At 34.6% G+C, this 15,680-nt stretch overlaps 1 pseudogene; it reads left to right on the top strand.

Moving 5' to 3' along the window:
- Nucleotides 1-9,094: 9,094 nt before the first annotated feature.
- Nucleotides 9,095-11,134, top strand: LOC117906134 (annotated as a pseudogene).
- The last annotated feature ends 4,546 nt before the right edge of the window (nt 11,135-15,680 follow it).

Raw genomic sequence — 15,680 nt, 5'->3', positions numbered from 1 at the left:
TTGCAAGCGCTGCTCTAGATGCCGTTTAGGCATTATTTGCCGGTGAGAAGCGTCGTTTCGGTGCTGTTTCGGGCAATGGGAGCAGCGCTGGGGCATTGCGATGTGTTGTTGGGGATCGTCAAAGTGCTGTTCTGACACTGTTTTGGCACCGCTGTTGGAGGAGGACTGAGATGCCGTTTTGGCATCATTCTTCGGTCAGGAACGCCATTCAGGCGATGGAAAAGCACTGCGATGCCGTTTGAGGGTCGTTCTCCCACCGTTCCGGTGCCATTTTGGCTCCACTGATGACGCCGCTAACGGGCGTTGTTCTCCCACCTTTTCGATGCTGTTTTTGGCACCACTGATGGTACTACAGGTGGTGCAGTTCGGACGCCATTTTGGCATTGTTCCCACTCCAGAGATGTTGTTTTAGGCGTTCAAAAAGGACGCCATTCAGGTGCCATTCTGATGTCAGTAGAAGCGCATGACGTTGGGATAATAATAATGCCTAAACCATTAGACCAAGGCTTGTATATACATGGTTTTTTGCTTCAATTGATATATATATATATACATACGTGGTTTTATGCTTCAATTAGTATATACATGGTTTTATGCTTCAATTGGTATACATATATACATGAGTTTATGCATAAATAAATAAATAATTTTAATTGAATTATTTCTTGCTATATTTGTGTTTAATATTTTAAAATAAATGAATTATGTATATTTGTTGCCAAAGTAGCTTATATTATATAATTTATTTATTTTATAATATGTAAACATGTTATTATTATTTAAAATAATTGGCCCAAAGGAAGATTATTTTAATATAATAATAAATAAAGTAATCATAAATATGTGACAAATAAAGTTTATTTTGCATGTTGTATGTCAGTCCAAAGACAAGCATATTGTTTCGGTTTTATTGTCAATATTTATGAATTAATTTTGAAAAGGATACCAATTATAAGTTGATATTTTTGTCCAAAGACTAAATATTAATGTTTGTGCTAGGTATCTTGTAATAGGCCCACATGCATATACATATATATGTTAAATTTTTATTTATTCATGTATGTATGATGTTTATGTGACTGATTGTGAGCTTTATTATTATGAATTCAACATCTTCTATATCTACAAATGTTAATAACATTCCTACGCTTAATGGCACAAACTTCAAGAAATGGAAGGAGCACATTATAATTGTGCTCAGGTGCATGGATTTGGACTATGCACTAAGAGAGGATCGCCTTCCAGACCTTACTAGTGCCAACACTGCTGAGCAAAGGGCTGTTATGGAAAAATGGGAGTAATCCAATCGCATGAGTCTAATGATAATAAAGCACTTAATTCTAGAAGCTATAAGAGGTGCTATACTTGAGGAAACCCAAGCCAAGACATTCTTGGACCAAATAGAAAACCGATTCGTTGCAAACGAAAAGGTTGAGACAAACACTATTCTTAGTAAGCTTGTCTCCATGCAGTATAAAGGGAAAGAGAATATAAGGGAGTACATAATGGAAATGTCCAATCTTGTGACTAGACTCAAGGCACTAAAGTTAGAGTTGTCAGAAGACATACTCGTGCACTTGGTCTTGATCTCTTTACCTACACAATTTAGTCCATTCAAGATCAGTTACAACACAAAATGAAAAATGGACTCTGAATGAGCTTATTGCTCAGTGTGTATAAGAGGAAGAGAGATTGAAACAAGAACAATTGGAAAACGCTCACTTAGCTTCCATATCTCAGGGATTTGGTACCAGTAAGAAAAGAAAGAGGGACAATAAAACGAAACAAACTGCAGTTTTTGGGACATCAAAGAAAAATGTGTAGAAGAAACAAGATAAGAAGATCACTTGTTTCTTTTGCAAGAAGACTGGTCATATGAAGAAGACATGTACCAAATACGTTGCTTGGCGTGAAAAGAAAAGTACATTTCTCAACTTTGTTTGTTTAGAAATTAATTTAGCTATAGTGTCTACTGACACTTAGTGGATAGATACGGGTGTAACTACTCACATAAGTGTCACGATGCAGGGTTGCCTAAGGAGCCGAATGCCAACTGATGGTGAAAGATACATCTATGTGGGAAATGGCAACAAGGCTACAGTCAAGGCTATTGGTATTTTTAGATTATAGTTAGACTCTGGATGTACTTTGGATTTGGAAGAGACTTTTGTAGTACTGTAGTTTAGACGGAATTTAATTTCTGTTTCATGTATGGACAAATGTGGATATTGTTGTTCATTTAGAAATGGAATGGTTAGTCTTTATCTAAATTCAAATGTTATTGGTATAGGTAGTCTAACAGACAAATTATACAAATTGAATATAAAGGCCTCTAATGGAAATGAAACCTTGCATTCAAGTAATTATGGCATTAAGCGAAAATTAAAAAAATGAGAATTCATCAATGTTATGGCACAAACGTTTGGGTTATATTTCAAATCAACGTATTGAAAGGCTTGTGTTAGAAGGAATTCTTGATCCACTTGATTTCTTAGACTTTCAAGTCTCTATAGAGTGTATTAAGGGTAAACAAACAAATATGAGAAAAAAGGATGCCAATAGGTGCGGTGACATCTTGGAATTCATACATACGGATATTTGTGGTCCATTTCCTACCCTTTTTTGGAATGGACAACAATATTTTATCACTTTCATTGACGATTACTTGCGTTATGGCTATCTTTATTTGATTCATGAGAAGTCTCAGTCATTGGATGTGTTTGAAGAATTTTAAAGTTGAAGTTGAGAACCAATCAAGTAAGAAAATAAAGGTCATCAAATCTAACCGTGGAAGTGAATATTATGGTAGTTATGATGGATCTGGTGAACAACGTCCAGGACCATTTGCCAAATATTTGGTGGAGTGTGGTATCGTTCCTCAATACACCATGCCGGGGAATCCAAGCCAAAATGGTGTAGCAGAGAGGCGAAACCGTACTCTTAAAGATATGGTAAGAAGTATGATAAGTCATTCCACCTTACCAGAATCACTTTGGTGCGAAGCTGTCAAAACTGCAGTTTACATTTTGAATAGAGTCCCAAGCAAAGCAGTAGCCAAAACCCCATATGAGTTATGGACTAGCAAGAAACCTAGTATTAGACACTTGCATGTCTGGGGTTGTCCAACTGAGGCTAGGCCTTACAAGCCAAATGAAAAAAAATTGAACTCCAGAACAGTGATCTGCTACTTTGTAGGGTATTCTGAAAGGTTGAGAGGCTTCAAGTTTTATGATCCCTCAACAAGATCCTTATTTGAAACAGGCAATGCTAAGTTTATTGAGGATGTTGAGTTAAATGGGAGAGAGCCATTAAGAAAGGTGGTCTTTGAAGAGAAATTTGTTAGTATTTCTATTATTACAACTGGACATGGTCATATTATGTTTAATGACACTATCCAGAATGCATAACCAATAATAGAGATTGAAGACACACCTGAGATTTCTCCTACTCAAGTTATGAAACCAATTCAAGTTCATGAAGAGGTAACTCAACAACCTCAAGAACCTCAAGTACAAGTGCCACTAAGGATATCCACTAGAGAAATGAGAAGTACAATTTCAGATGATTATGTTGTATATATCCAGGAATATGAGTTTGACATGGGTCTGGAAGACGATCCAATTTTAGTTAGTCAAGTCAAACAAAGTTCTGATTTTGAAAAGTGGATAGAAGCCATGAAGGATGAGATGAAATCAATGAAAGACAATGGTATTTGGGACCTAGTAGAGTTGCCTAAAGGTGTAAAACCGATTGGTTGTAAATAGATTTTTAAGACCAAGCGGGATTCAAAAGGCAACATTGTTAAGTATAAGGCATGCCTAGTCGCAAAAGGTTTCACTCAAAAAGAAGACATTGATTATAAGGAGACCTTTTCACCGGTTTCATCAAAGAACTCCTTTAGAATCATCATGGCACTTATAGCTCATTATGATTTAGGGTTGCATCAAATGGACGTTAAAACTGCGTTTCTTAATGGTAACATTGATGAGACAATTTACATGGTGCAACCAGAGAACTTTGAGTCTAATGATTTAAAGCAACTTGTATGCAAATTAAAAAGGTCCATATATGGTTTAAAGCAGGTATCCCAACAATGGTACCGAAAGTTTGATAAGGTGATTACTTCATTTAGTTTTAAGGAGAACACTGTTGATCAATGCATATATCTCAAGTTCATTGGGAGAAAATTCAATATCTTGGTGCTATATGTTGATGCTGTTCTACTTGCAAGTAGTGATGTGGAACTTTTGCATGAAACCAAGCGATTTCTATCCAATAAATTTGACATGAAGGATCTTGGTAATGCATCTTGTATGCTGGGTATATAGATCTATAGGGATCGTTCAAGAGGTATACTTGGGCTATCACAAAAGTCCTACATCAATAAGGTGTTGAGTAGATTTGGCATGAGCAATTGTGCACCAAGAGACACGCTTGTGGCAAAAGGCGAAAAATTTAGTTTTCACCAATGTCCGAAAAATGAACTTGAGAAGAAGGATATGGAAATGTTTCCCTATGCCTCGGCAGTAGGAAGTTTCATGTATACACAAGTTTGTACGTGTTCGGATATTGTGTACATTGTTGGAATGTTAGGCAGATATTTAGTAACCCAGGTATGGATCATTGGAAAAATGCAAAACGGGTTATGTGGTATTTACAAAGAACTAAAGATTATATGCTCACATATCGTAGATCCGGTCATTTAGAGATTGTGGGATATTCGGACTTCGATTTCACGGGATGTCTTGACAGTAAGAGATCCACTTCAGGCTACATCTTCATGTTGACTAGAGGAACAGTTTCATGGAAAAGTGTTAAATAAACACTTATTACTTCTTCCACCATGGAGGCAAAATTTAGAGCCTGCTACGAGGCATTAAACCATGGGATATGACTGTAGAATTTTATCACTCAGTTGTGGATTATTGATGGGATTGAGAATCAATTATGATAATAAGGCCGCAAAATTGTATTATAAGAACAACCGAAGTTCGTCAAAGTCCAAACACATTGACATTAAGTTCTTGATTGTAAAAGAAAGAGTTCAAAGTCTTCAAGTATCAATTGAACACCTAAGCACAAACTCCATGATTGTGGATCTGCTCACTAAGAGTTTGCCACCCAAAGTATATCATGAGCATGTCACACATATGGGTGTTGTACACATTGATGATGTGCTAGTATAGTGGGAGTTTGTATTTAGATTTTGTGTTTGTTTACTTAATGTGATATTATGTTTGTGTTATCTGTACAAACCTTGATTTTACAGACTATTGTATTTGAATACTCTAAATTGAAATGATGACTTTTAGAAGCAGTTTAGCATCAAGTGTTGAAAGTGGAATTTGACTATTTTTAGTCATAAAGTAGGACCAATTGGAAATAGACATATTAAAAATTTCAAAGAAGTTGAGAATGGGGAGGGTACGAAGAATGTGAGGATTCCTTATATTATTGGTACCCTTGTTAATTTTATAGTATTTTTGGATTTTGATATTTTCGGAAATTATTTGACCACCTCCTAAGTGTAATGAGCCTATGTAAACAACGTCCAAACCATCGGAAGTCCCCAAAATTTTTAAAAAGTTTAATGACGTGGAGAATGGGAAGGGTATCCTCACATTCTTCGTACTTTTGTTAATTTTTTAGTATTTTTGGATTTTGATTTTTTCGAAAATTATTTGACCACCTCCTAAGTGTAATGAACCTATTTAAACAATATCCTAACCATATGAAGTCACAAAATTTTTTAAAAATTTCAAAGAAGTGGAGAATGGGGAGGGTACGAAGAATGTAAGGATTCCTCACATTTTTTTGTATCCTTGTTAATTTTTTAGTATTTTTGGATTTTGATTTTTTCGAAATTCATTTGACCACCTCCTAAGTGTAATGAGACTATTTAAACAATATTCAAACCAGATGATGTTCCCAAAATTTTTAAAAAGTTCAATGAAATGGAGAATGGGAAGGGTACGAAGAATGTGGGGATTCCTCACATTCTTCGTACCTTCTCTAATTTTGAAGTATTTTTGAAGTATGCTTTTTCCGCCAACCATTTGAAGACCCCTTAAGTGTAATTAACTCATTTATATCCAATCCATATGTAGTGTTACCTAATCACATGCCCAAAAAACTACTTTTTAATTAGTTGAGAACAATCTATGCATGAATCTAACACTTTACCATCTTACTTCATTATCTATTAAGCGGTCTACTGGATAAATGCTATCGGTTTACCCATATTCTCAACCGGTAGACATTACCATTTCTTATGCTGAACACCAAAATGGGCAGTGTCTATCGGTTGCAAAAAAATTTGCAACTGCTTCCGATGGTGGTCGACTGGTACACAAATATCCTTTACATGTCATTTATGTTTTTGATCTGGTGATTCATACACTCAAATGGTATTACCCAATTATGACATAGATTGCCCAATTAATGGTAGGGATCGAAACCGCGAGTTTTGTATATAAGAGGAAAAAAATTATAAAAAAACCTTTTTCTTACCACCAATGCGTTGGCTTTTCATATGTCGTAACATAACCTTATTCATCATTCATGAGATGATATCACCCCACCTCATAATGTATAAAACACTATTACTTTCACCCATGCGCATTATTTAGCATAGCGGAGAGAGGATGATGGGAAAAAATAATGACACATAGGGGTGAGGATGAGACCAAAGATTGAGGAGGTTTTTCCAACTTCATAGGGCAATATGCTCATGCAATTATAATGATGGGTTATGCTACGGTATCGAAAATCACTTTTCTGTACCATACCCAACATTTATAGGCTAATAGGATTAAGACACATGCAATTATATAAAATATTGGTTGAAATATTGAAAATAAAAAAATTATAATAATTAGTAAAAATATGGAATTTCAAATCTCTTGCTGATTTTTTAATCATTTTGATTTTTCCAAAATTTTTTAAATTTAAAAGAGGAAGAGAATTGGGAATCTTCAAATTCTTCGTACCCTTTCTAATTTTTAAGTATTTTTGGAGTTTTATTTTTTTATTTTTTTGGCATCATTTAAACACCCTTTAAGTGTAATGAACTCATTTTTCCAAAATTTTTTAAATTTAAAAGAGGAAGAGAATTGGGAATTTTCAAATTCTTTGCATCCTTTCTAATTTTTAAGTATTTTTGGAGTTTATTTTTTTTTTTTGGCATCATTTAAACACCCCTTAATTGTAATGAGCTCAATTAAACAATGTCCAAGCCATATAAAGTCCCAAAATTCTTTAAAAATTTCAAAGAAATTGAGAATAGGAGAGTACAAAGAATGTGAGGATTCCTCACATTCTTCGTACACTTTCTAATTTTTAAGTATTTTCGGAGTTTGATTTTTCTGAGATTCATTTGGACATCCCTTAAGTGTAATGAACCTACCTAAACAATATCTAAGCCATAGAAAGTCCCAAAAGAATTTTAAAGCATCAAAATAGTGGAGAATGGGGAGGGTACGAAGAATGTGAGGATTCGTGAAGACCCCTTAAGTGTAATGGACTTTAGATGAAATAATATCCAATGCATATGTAGTGTTACCTAATCACATGCCCAAAAAAATTACTTTTAAATAAGGTGAGAACAATCTATGCATGATTGCATCACTTTAACATCTTACTTCAGTATCTATTTAGAGGTCGACTGCATAAATGCTACCGGTGTACCCTTATTCTTAATCGGTAGACACTGCCATCTCTTATGCCGAAGCACCAAAATGGCCAGTGTGTACCGGTTGAGAAAAAAATGTCAACCGCTTGATATGGTGGTCGATCGGTACATTTAGATGCGGGTGGAATGTTGTGGATCCTACATATAATTTTTACTTGGGGAATTTTATGTTTCTCGTAGTGTATAATTGGATTTTCAAAATAGGGTAGCTAGGAAAAAAATAAAATAAAAATAAAACAATTAAAATCATTAGAAATAATTTGGGCCCATTGATAAGAAAGACGACTTACGAAAAACTTGAGATGAATGTTTAATATCTTGTACATCATATCCATTGGACAAATTTGCAAAGAAGCTCCAACCAATGGAGGCGGGTAAAGAGATCATTTTCTTCATTCAATTCAGCTAAAGCTCAAGCATCTCAGCTTTAAGTTCAACTCTGTTAGACCTTTTAATTCACTTTCACTATATGTTGTCTCCTCCTTTTTACTTCTTATAATCCCAAACCAACTGAGGGACAAGGTTTTCTCTTCAAGCCATCACACATAACATAATTCCACATAAACAAAAATGAAAGCCTAAATCAAGTGACTGCGTTCATCAATAATGACAAGATGGATAACCCAGTTCAAATAAATTTGTCGTGCCACTCTTCATACACAGGGCTTGAGGTTCTCATCAAAGGCATGCAATTTTAAATGAAATAAACTTGTTTTCATATTACAGTGAACAATATGGTTATGCAAGTTAAAATAAATTGGCGTAAAGAACTACTGTCAGCATCTCAACCACAAGTTTCGCCATCAATAAAAAAATTTAACTATTCGATCAAAATGCCATGGTCCATTTCGATGCAAAAGACAAATTTCCCCATCTATAAACGGGGTTCAGTATATAAACAATGGCCTACCTTAAAGCTCTAACAAAAGAGTAAAACCTCAAATCAAACAACGATGTCAAAATATGGATTGCCCAATCGAATAACAAACATTTTAAATTATAAGATTCATATCATTTATCCCATAAAAATTTTATTCCCTATGCATATATTACCTGATAGAGTTCAACACCAGGTCAGTCTAGTGTCATTGCATTCACCATCATCTTTGACCTTTTTCCATAGGATTATCCCTACCTTGTGTACTACTATTTTTTAACTTCCATGTTTGGAGGACAGAAATCCAACCTTAAGGCCTTCAATTCCAGCTTTATTATCTATGCACCTACTCATAATAAATATAACTGCTACCACCCCCATAAAAGTTGGTTTATATGGATGTTTGATTAGCACAATGATGTCTCTTTAAAGCAAGAACAATTATGATCATGCTCCTTTTATTCTGCAGTGTTCTTCTTCAATCCAATAAGATTGAATTAAAAAATTTATGTTTTGTTTGAATGGTTATGGTAGGCTTTGAGCACCCCTTGATGGCTTGCTGTGGACATGGAGGTCCACCATTGAACTATGACAGTCGGGTTCCCTGTGGGAAGACAAAAGTTGTGAATGGGACTGAAATCATAGCCAAATGGTGCAATGATAGTATTGAGTATGTGAACTGGGATGGAATTCATTACTCAGAGGCTGCAAACTAGTATGTCTCATCACAAATACTTATTGGGAAATATTCTAATCCCCCCTTCTCAAACAAGATGCCTTTCCTTCTCCCCCTCAAGTTCTAAATGTCCAATACCCTTATTCCTATTATTTCATTCTTTGCTTCCTAATCTATTATTGTTCACTGATATTTTCAAGAAATTAAACAAACTACAAATCTGACAAGCAGCGCTCAGTTTCAATGAAAGCTACAAATGCTTATACTAGTGAATGTGTAATGATTCTCTGGTATTACTTAAGGCAGTGTGCTCTTATTACTGTTTTAAAAGTGGAAATGGGGTTTAGATAATGTGATCTGGTGCATGACTCGGGGAAAAGGTTTCTGATACTATATATGTAGTGGGTAATTTGACCCAAACAAATCCCATTATAGATGGTATAACAGCTGATCCCCGTTTGATCTAGAAGAGAAAAACATCAACCAAATGAATAAATATATTTTTCACCCTAATAGGCAGCATAACCTTAGTAAAAGTTTTGGAAATTACCTACGAATGTCATCATAGATTTCATATCTTAAAAGCACCAGTTGTTCTATGCAGACCAAAAATTATAAAAAATTTCTTACCTAAAACTTTTAACTCCATTCACTTGCTCTTTCAAGTGATATCCTATATGCCAAAAATCTACAATAAACTATGAACAAAAGCATAAATCAAACCAATGTTCTCATTGTTTGTATATGATTCACTTGCAGATTAGATATTAGACAACTCCATCTGTTTAAATCTGAAAAGGGTGTTGTAGAATGAGTTCAAATTACAGGATACTAAAATGGCATAGATACACAAAAAATAGCATATCCAATGCAATGGGCCTTCCATTTCTATCTCCATATTTGGATTCAGTTGATATGCCGAATTTCTCAGAATGATGCAATTTTGCTGCTGCAGGGTCCACTATATTGCCTGGTGCACCTTCGGTCATCCCATTTTCATTTCGAGTTTAGGTGGCTCAATTTCTGCTATTCACAAACTGGGTTCTTGAATTGCTAGCTCAAGGTATGGACTCCAACCATGTAAAGTTTTTAAGTTGCAGCTGCATGATCATTCATAGAATTTCTTTGAACTTGGCTAAGGAAAACATGAAACAGTTTTCAACAAGAACTTCACAGATACCATGTTGTGGCTTCACTTTGTTGCAGACAAAGAGTATGAGAAGTGTGTGCCCCTAGAAGATTATTTTTCAGAAGGGACTTTACATGTTTGATATAGGCCAGAATGATCTCGCTTTTGCTTCTATTCCAAATCACTGGATCAGATTCCTACTTCAGTTCCAATAATTTTAACAGAGTTTGAATTTTGACTCAAGGTTAGGCTAAGTTTCCATCAGTAAACCATGATTTGTTCTCTAAATTGAGTGACCCTTATGAGAGTCCCCTTCTATATTCTAGTTTTCTTCATCTCTTTCAGGAACTATACGAGCAAGGAGCAAGAAATTTTTGGATACATAACATGGGTCCTCTTGGATGCTTGCCTTAGAATATAGCTCAATTTGGAACTCATCCATCTAAGCTTGATGAGCTAGGATGTCTTAGCTCCCATAACCAAGCCTCTATGCTTTTCAATCTGCAGATTCACGCTTTCTGTAGAAAACTCCAGACTCAATTTTTGGATGCATAAGTCATATATGTTGATATCTTCACAATTAAATCCAACCTCATTGCAAATTATCAATACAACAATCTATGCAGGAAGCCAATCAGATTACAACTTATAAAAGTAAAGCTTAACTGGTCGACCGTTACTAACGGTAGACACTGCCAATGTGTTAATGCAGCACCCAAATGGGTAGTGGCTACCGGTAGCAAAAAAAATGGAACTAGTTAATTTGATGGTCAACTGGAATGAGACTTTCCTTTTGTTTTCATTTAACTATGTCATATGGCGATGATGCATTTATGCATAAATATTAAATACTAATAAGCAAGATTGAGTCATACTCTAATTCAGTCTTGTTTACTATGAATTTCCTATTTCTAATTGGTTTCTATTTCATTCAAATTTCCAATACTCTAAAAGTTCCTACAGATATATGGTTTATACTTTGACTTCCATTGGAAGTGTTCTCTAGCCTTGCAAATCAGCTAGTTACAAGATTGAGAAACTTTTCATTTTAGAGAAATTTATAGATGGAGTTTGCAAGCCTCCATATTTACTTGCAAATTTTATTTGTTTTGTTGGTAACAATTTGAAAATTAGTTCTGGGAGGATTAAGGGGATTAACCTTTTGCTTGAAATATCCTAGATCATAGCTTTTTCAGGAGCTGGGACAAATTTAACATACCAAGAAAATTGTTGATCTCTCATCTCATGTATTCTTTGATCCATTACCATGCATTTCCTTTATTTCATAATGCAAGGGTTTGGATTTGGCTCCATCAAGCTTGCTCTCAAAGTCCTTTTTGCATGCCTGTCTAAGGACTTTCTCAAGTTATTCCCCCCAGGCTTCCTTAATCTGGAAATCTCAAAGAGTAGCTGAAATCAAGGGTTCTGCCTGGTTGAACTACTGTTAGGAGGCCATTTATTGCCCTTTGCCTGAAGCATGGTGTTGTGCTCTAACAATGGTGAGAAAGTGAATCACCCATTTCTTCAGAACCTGTTTCTTTAGGATTATGGCATAGATTAATTCAATTGATAGGTATTCCTAGGGTTCCTCTAAGAGTACTAATGATTTGATCACCATTGGTTATAATGGTCTAGATAAGAATTCTGGAAGCAGAGTACCACAGTCGGGGGAGATGTTTGCTATCCTCTAAATGATTTGGCTGGGGAGAAAGACGATTTCTAGGATAGACAAATATCCCCTTGACAGGTGCAGTACCTTATCGGTGACAAAGGATTCTCAGGACTTTCACGACATTCCCTATAAGTCTACCATGCAGAACCCTGAAAGGATATGCCATTGGAATCCCCTTCATCTAGCTGTTTTAAGCTTAATTTTGATGAGTTTTGCTGAGCAATCTTGGGAATATGGAATCAGGAGCATTTTGAAGGATCTTTGTAGCAATGTGTTGAGAGATTTTCCCAAACTAATTGGTTCTGGTTTAGCCAAAATGGTAGAAACCTCAACCTCACTAGAAAGTCTAATGGAGGACAGAACTTTGAGCTCTTCAACAAATTTCCTATGTAAAGAGACACGACCACTGTTTTAGCCGGGGGTCTCAAAAGGTAAGAGAGAGACTTGAAGTCCACAAAGTTACTGATCTTTCAAGAAGCTCAGATGGTTGTTTTAATCAGATTCCTAGAAAGACCATTCATGAAACTAACAGGTTGACAAAGAATTAGCCATTTTTATGCAAGATGTTTTACCTTCCAAGCAGGTTGACCAATCATTTCACCCTTACTTTAGTTTCACTTGAAAGACAACATATCATTATTGTACCTTTATTTAACAAAATGTTGTTCTTGTAAATAAATAATATATACCAAAATTTGAGTTGGAGTTAAATTATTGCAATTTGGGATCAGTTTATTGATACTGTATAGATGTGGTTGCTATGTTTCTACTTCTCACTTTCTCTCTTCTCCTTAATCTCTAATTCTTGGCAATGTTAGAATCAGTCTTAGGCCCCAACCGGTCATTTTTTTCTTTATTTTTGCTAATCTAAAACCCTAACTCCCCAAACCCTAAACCTTCTTTCACCTTAAAGTCTTCACATGAAAACCCCAAAGCTTAATTTGTTTGTCCAAATATTTAGCAATCTGTCTTATAGAATTCCAGTAATTTACTTTTGTTATGTCTTACCATACCCAAAGGTACTAATTTTAGACATTGTTTGAGCTTATTGATATAATAATTTCAAACACTTTTTAAATAATCAAAACACCATATGATATCAATAAATTCCCAGTAATAGTTGTACAACTAAAAATTCAGTTATATTCAGCTGAAGTGAACTGGAAAACACTAATAGTTCATGCACTAATCTTGATTCAGTGTAAAGCCATACAGAAACATAGAAGTTCTTGGAAGAGATACCATAAAGACATACCTCCCAATAAGCCACAATGAAGCAAGAAGATCATCTCCTTACTTTTGTCCATGATCCTGCAAATTACAATTATAAATACACTCATAAAGAGGGCCTAAAGTAAATTTGATCTTATTTGATCATTACCTTTGCATCTTGTAAATACTCTAAAACTACATCAACTTTGTCATTAAGGGAAAAAGAGAAAAATAAAGGACTAAATCATTACAGTCAAAATGAAATCAGTTATGTTAAAATACAATATACCCAAATCCTGTAAAGCTCTTTAGCAGTTATGAAGAGCTTTTAGGGACTTAAAAAGTTAGTATTAAATGGGGGCTTAGTATTGGTCTTCAAGCATTATGTCATTGCATTTGTCTCAATTATTGAAATTACTCAAGGTTCTAGTGTTCTCATTTGGAAAGAAGAAGAAGGCCTTAATATTGATCTTAAAGACCTTCCACTTCTTTCTAAATGAGAACACTGGAACCTTGAGTAAGAACACTGGAATCTTGCATAATTTCAATAATTGAGCCAAACACAATGTCATAATGCTTTAAAACCAATATTAATCCTTTTTACTCTAATTCAAGGAGCTCTACAGGCATTCCCATATTTTATTAATTCCAGAACCAAAATAGAACCAATGGCATATCAAAAACACCACACATGCCCCTTAACCCTTTAATTAATCATTCAACAATTGAGTATATAGTTGTTAGGTTGAGTAGCTATGGTTTCTGATCTACAATAGTTTAAGTATTTAAACAATTTAATCTCACATGAAGATCTTTTCGTATTCCATCCTTAATTATCCAGAACGAAAAGACTTAGGAATTAAACTATACAAGCAAAAATTTATTGCTTTAATGGATTAAACATTTGCACAATGTTGAAATGATTTAAAAAAGGCATTTAAGAAAAGTACCTGGAACTAAAGTTTTCCCAGCAGTACTTGAATGGCATTTTCCTCAAGAGACTCATTATCCCCCAAAGACCTAAATTAGAAAAATTCAAATGAAAACCTTCACAAGAGAACAATGTCAAACAAGGCAATGAAATTTTAGTTAGCAGTGAATATGAATTGGAGTAAAAAGAATTACTAGATGTATTCATGCCATCAAATATGGCCATGTTGGCATCTTTAACATCTACTTGCAGTTGTCATAAAACAAAACAAATGAGACATGAATCAGGAGAAATCAAGTCCAAACAGGAAAAAATGTATTGCAACAAGTAATACCAAAAAGATGTAATATTGTCACGAAACTTAAGGCTATGTTTGGTTCTCGGAAAATTTGAGGGAAAATGCGAGGGAAAGAAAATACAAAGGAAAAGTAAAAGGAAAGAAAAAGTGAAGGAAAATAAAAAAATAGATTAAAAGTTGATAAATTATTTTTTTTGTTACTTCAAACTCATTTTATTTATTTTAACTCATCAATATAAAGATTAAATAATTTAAAAATACATAAGTTTTTAATTAGTTTTAATTATATTTGATTTTCTTTGATATTTTTTTATAGGACAACCAAACATGAGAAAATCATTTTCCTTAGCATTTTTTTTCTTTCCTTTGTACTTTCCGGGAACCAAACATAGCCTAAGTGTATGAAAAGTATGAGAGATTGTAGAAAATAATATGCAACGGTTAGTTCCCTGAGAACCCATGGAAGCAAAAGTTAACAAATATGAAAGCAAGTATGTGAGTGTGTGTGTGTCTATATATACATATGTCCACAAATGAAGTAAACAGAATAATGGAATATATCTCACTCTGATGGTAAGGATGGCAAAGGGGTTGTCTAATCAGTTAACCTTCAACAGGTCACCTTATTGGTACACGTTGGCCCATACACAAGCTAGGGGCAGAGATGAAATGGTAAGTTCCAACTTCAATTGAGACAGGCAAGGTTCTAGCATGCCAGCCAAATATCAATTTTACTCACATTTTTTTTGGTACTGTTAAGGCATTATAGTAATAAGACCCATTGATCAAAGCACACACATATGAAATAACATTAACACTATGGTTGTCACCACACCTTAACCTCCAATATCAATTCAAAGGAAAAAAAAAGTAATAAACCCAAAGGTCCCCAGATTGCCATCAACAATCTATCCAATACATTCGACATGCAAACATGGAGATTGAAATCATGTGAACACAACATAGCCCAGTTATTGATGTTGAAACGAAATCCCAAGAAGCTACTGTTGCCAATCCAATTTTAGAAAGATATAACTTATTTCAGACTATCAATAAAACATGGGGATGAAATTGCATACAACACCTCGGTGCAAGAAGTCAAAACAACCATAGCGAAGCAGGTTACAATTGATGCATAAAAACCAAGATATGCATATAAATAAAGATTTGTGAAACAAAAAAAGTAAAGTCATGC

This window comes from Vitis riparia, chromosome 2, assembly GCF_004353265.1.
Source record: "Vitis riparia cultivar Riparia Gloire de Montpellier isolate 1030 chromosome 2, EGFV_Vit.rip_1.0, whole genome shotgun sequence".
NCBI classification, from domain to species: domain Eukaryota; kingdom Viridiplantae; phylum Streptophyta; class Magnoliopsida; order Vitales; family Vitaceae; genus Vitis; species Vitis riparia.
This window is presented reverse-complemented; position numbering and strand designations above follow the sequence as displayed.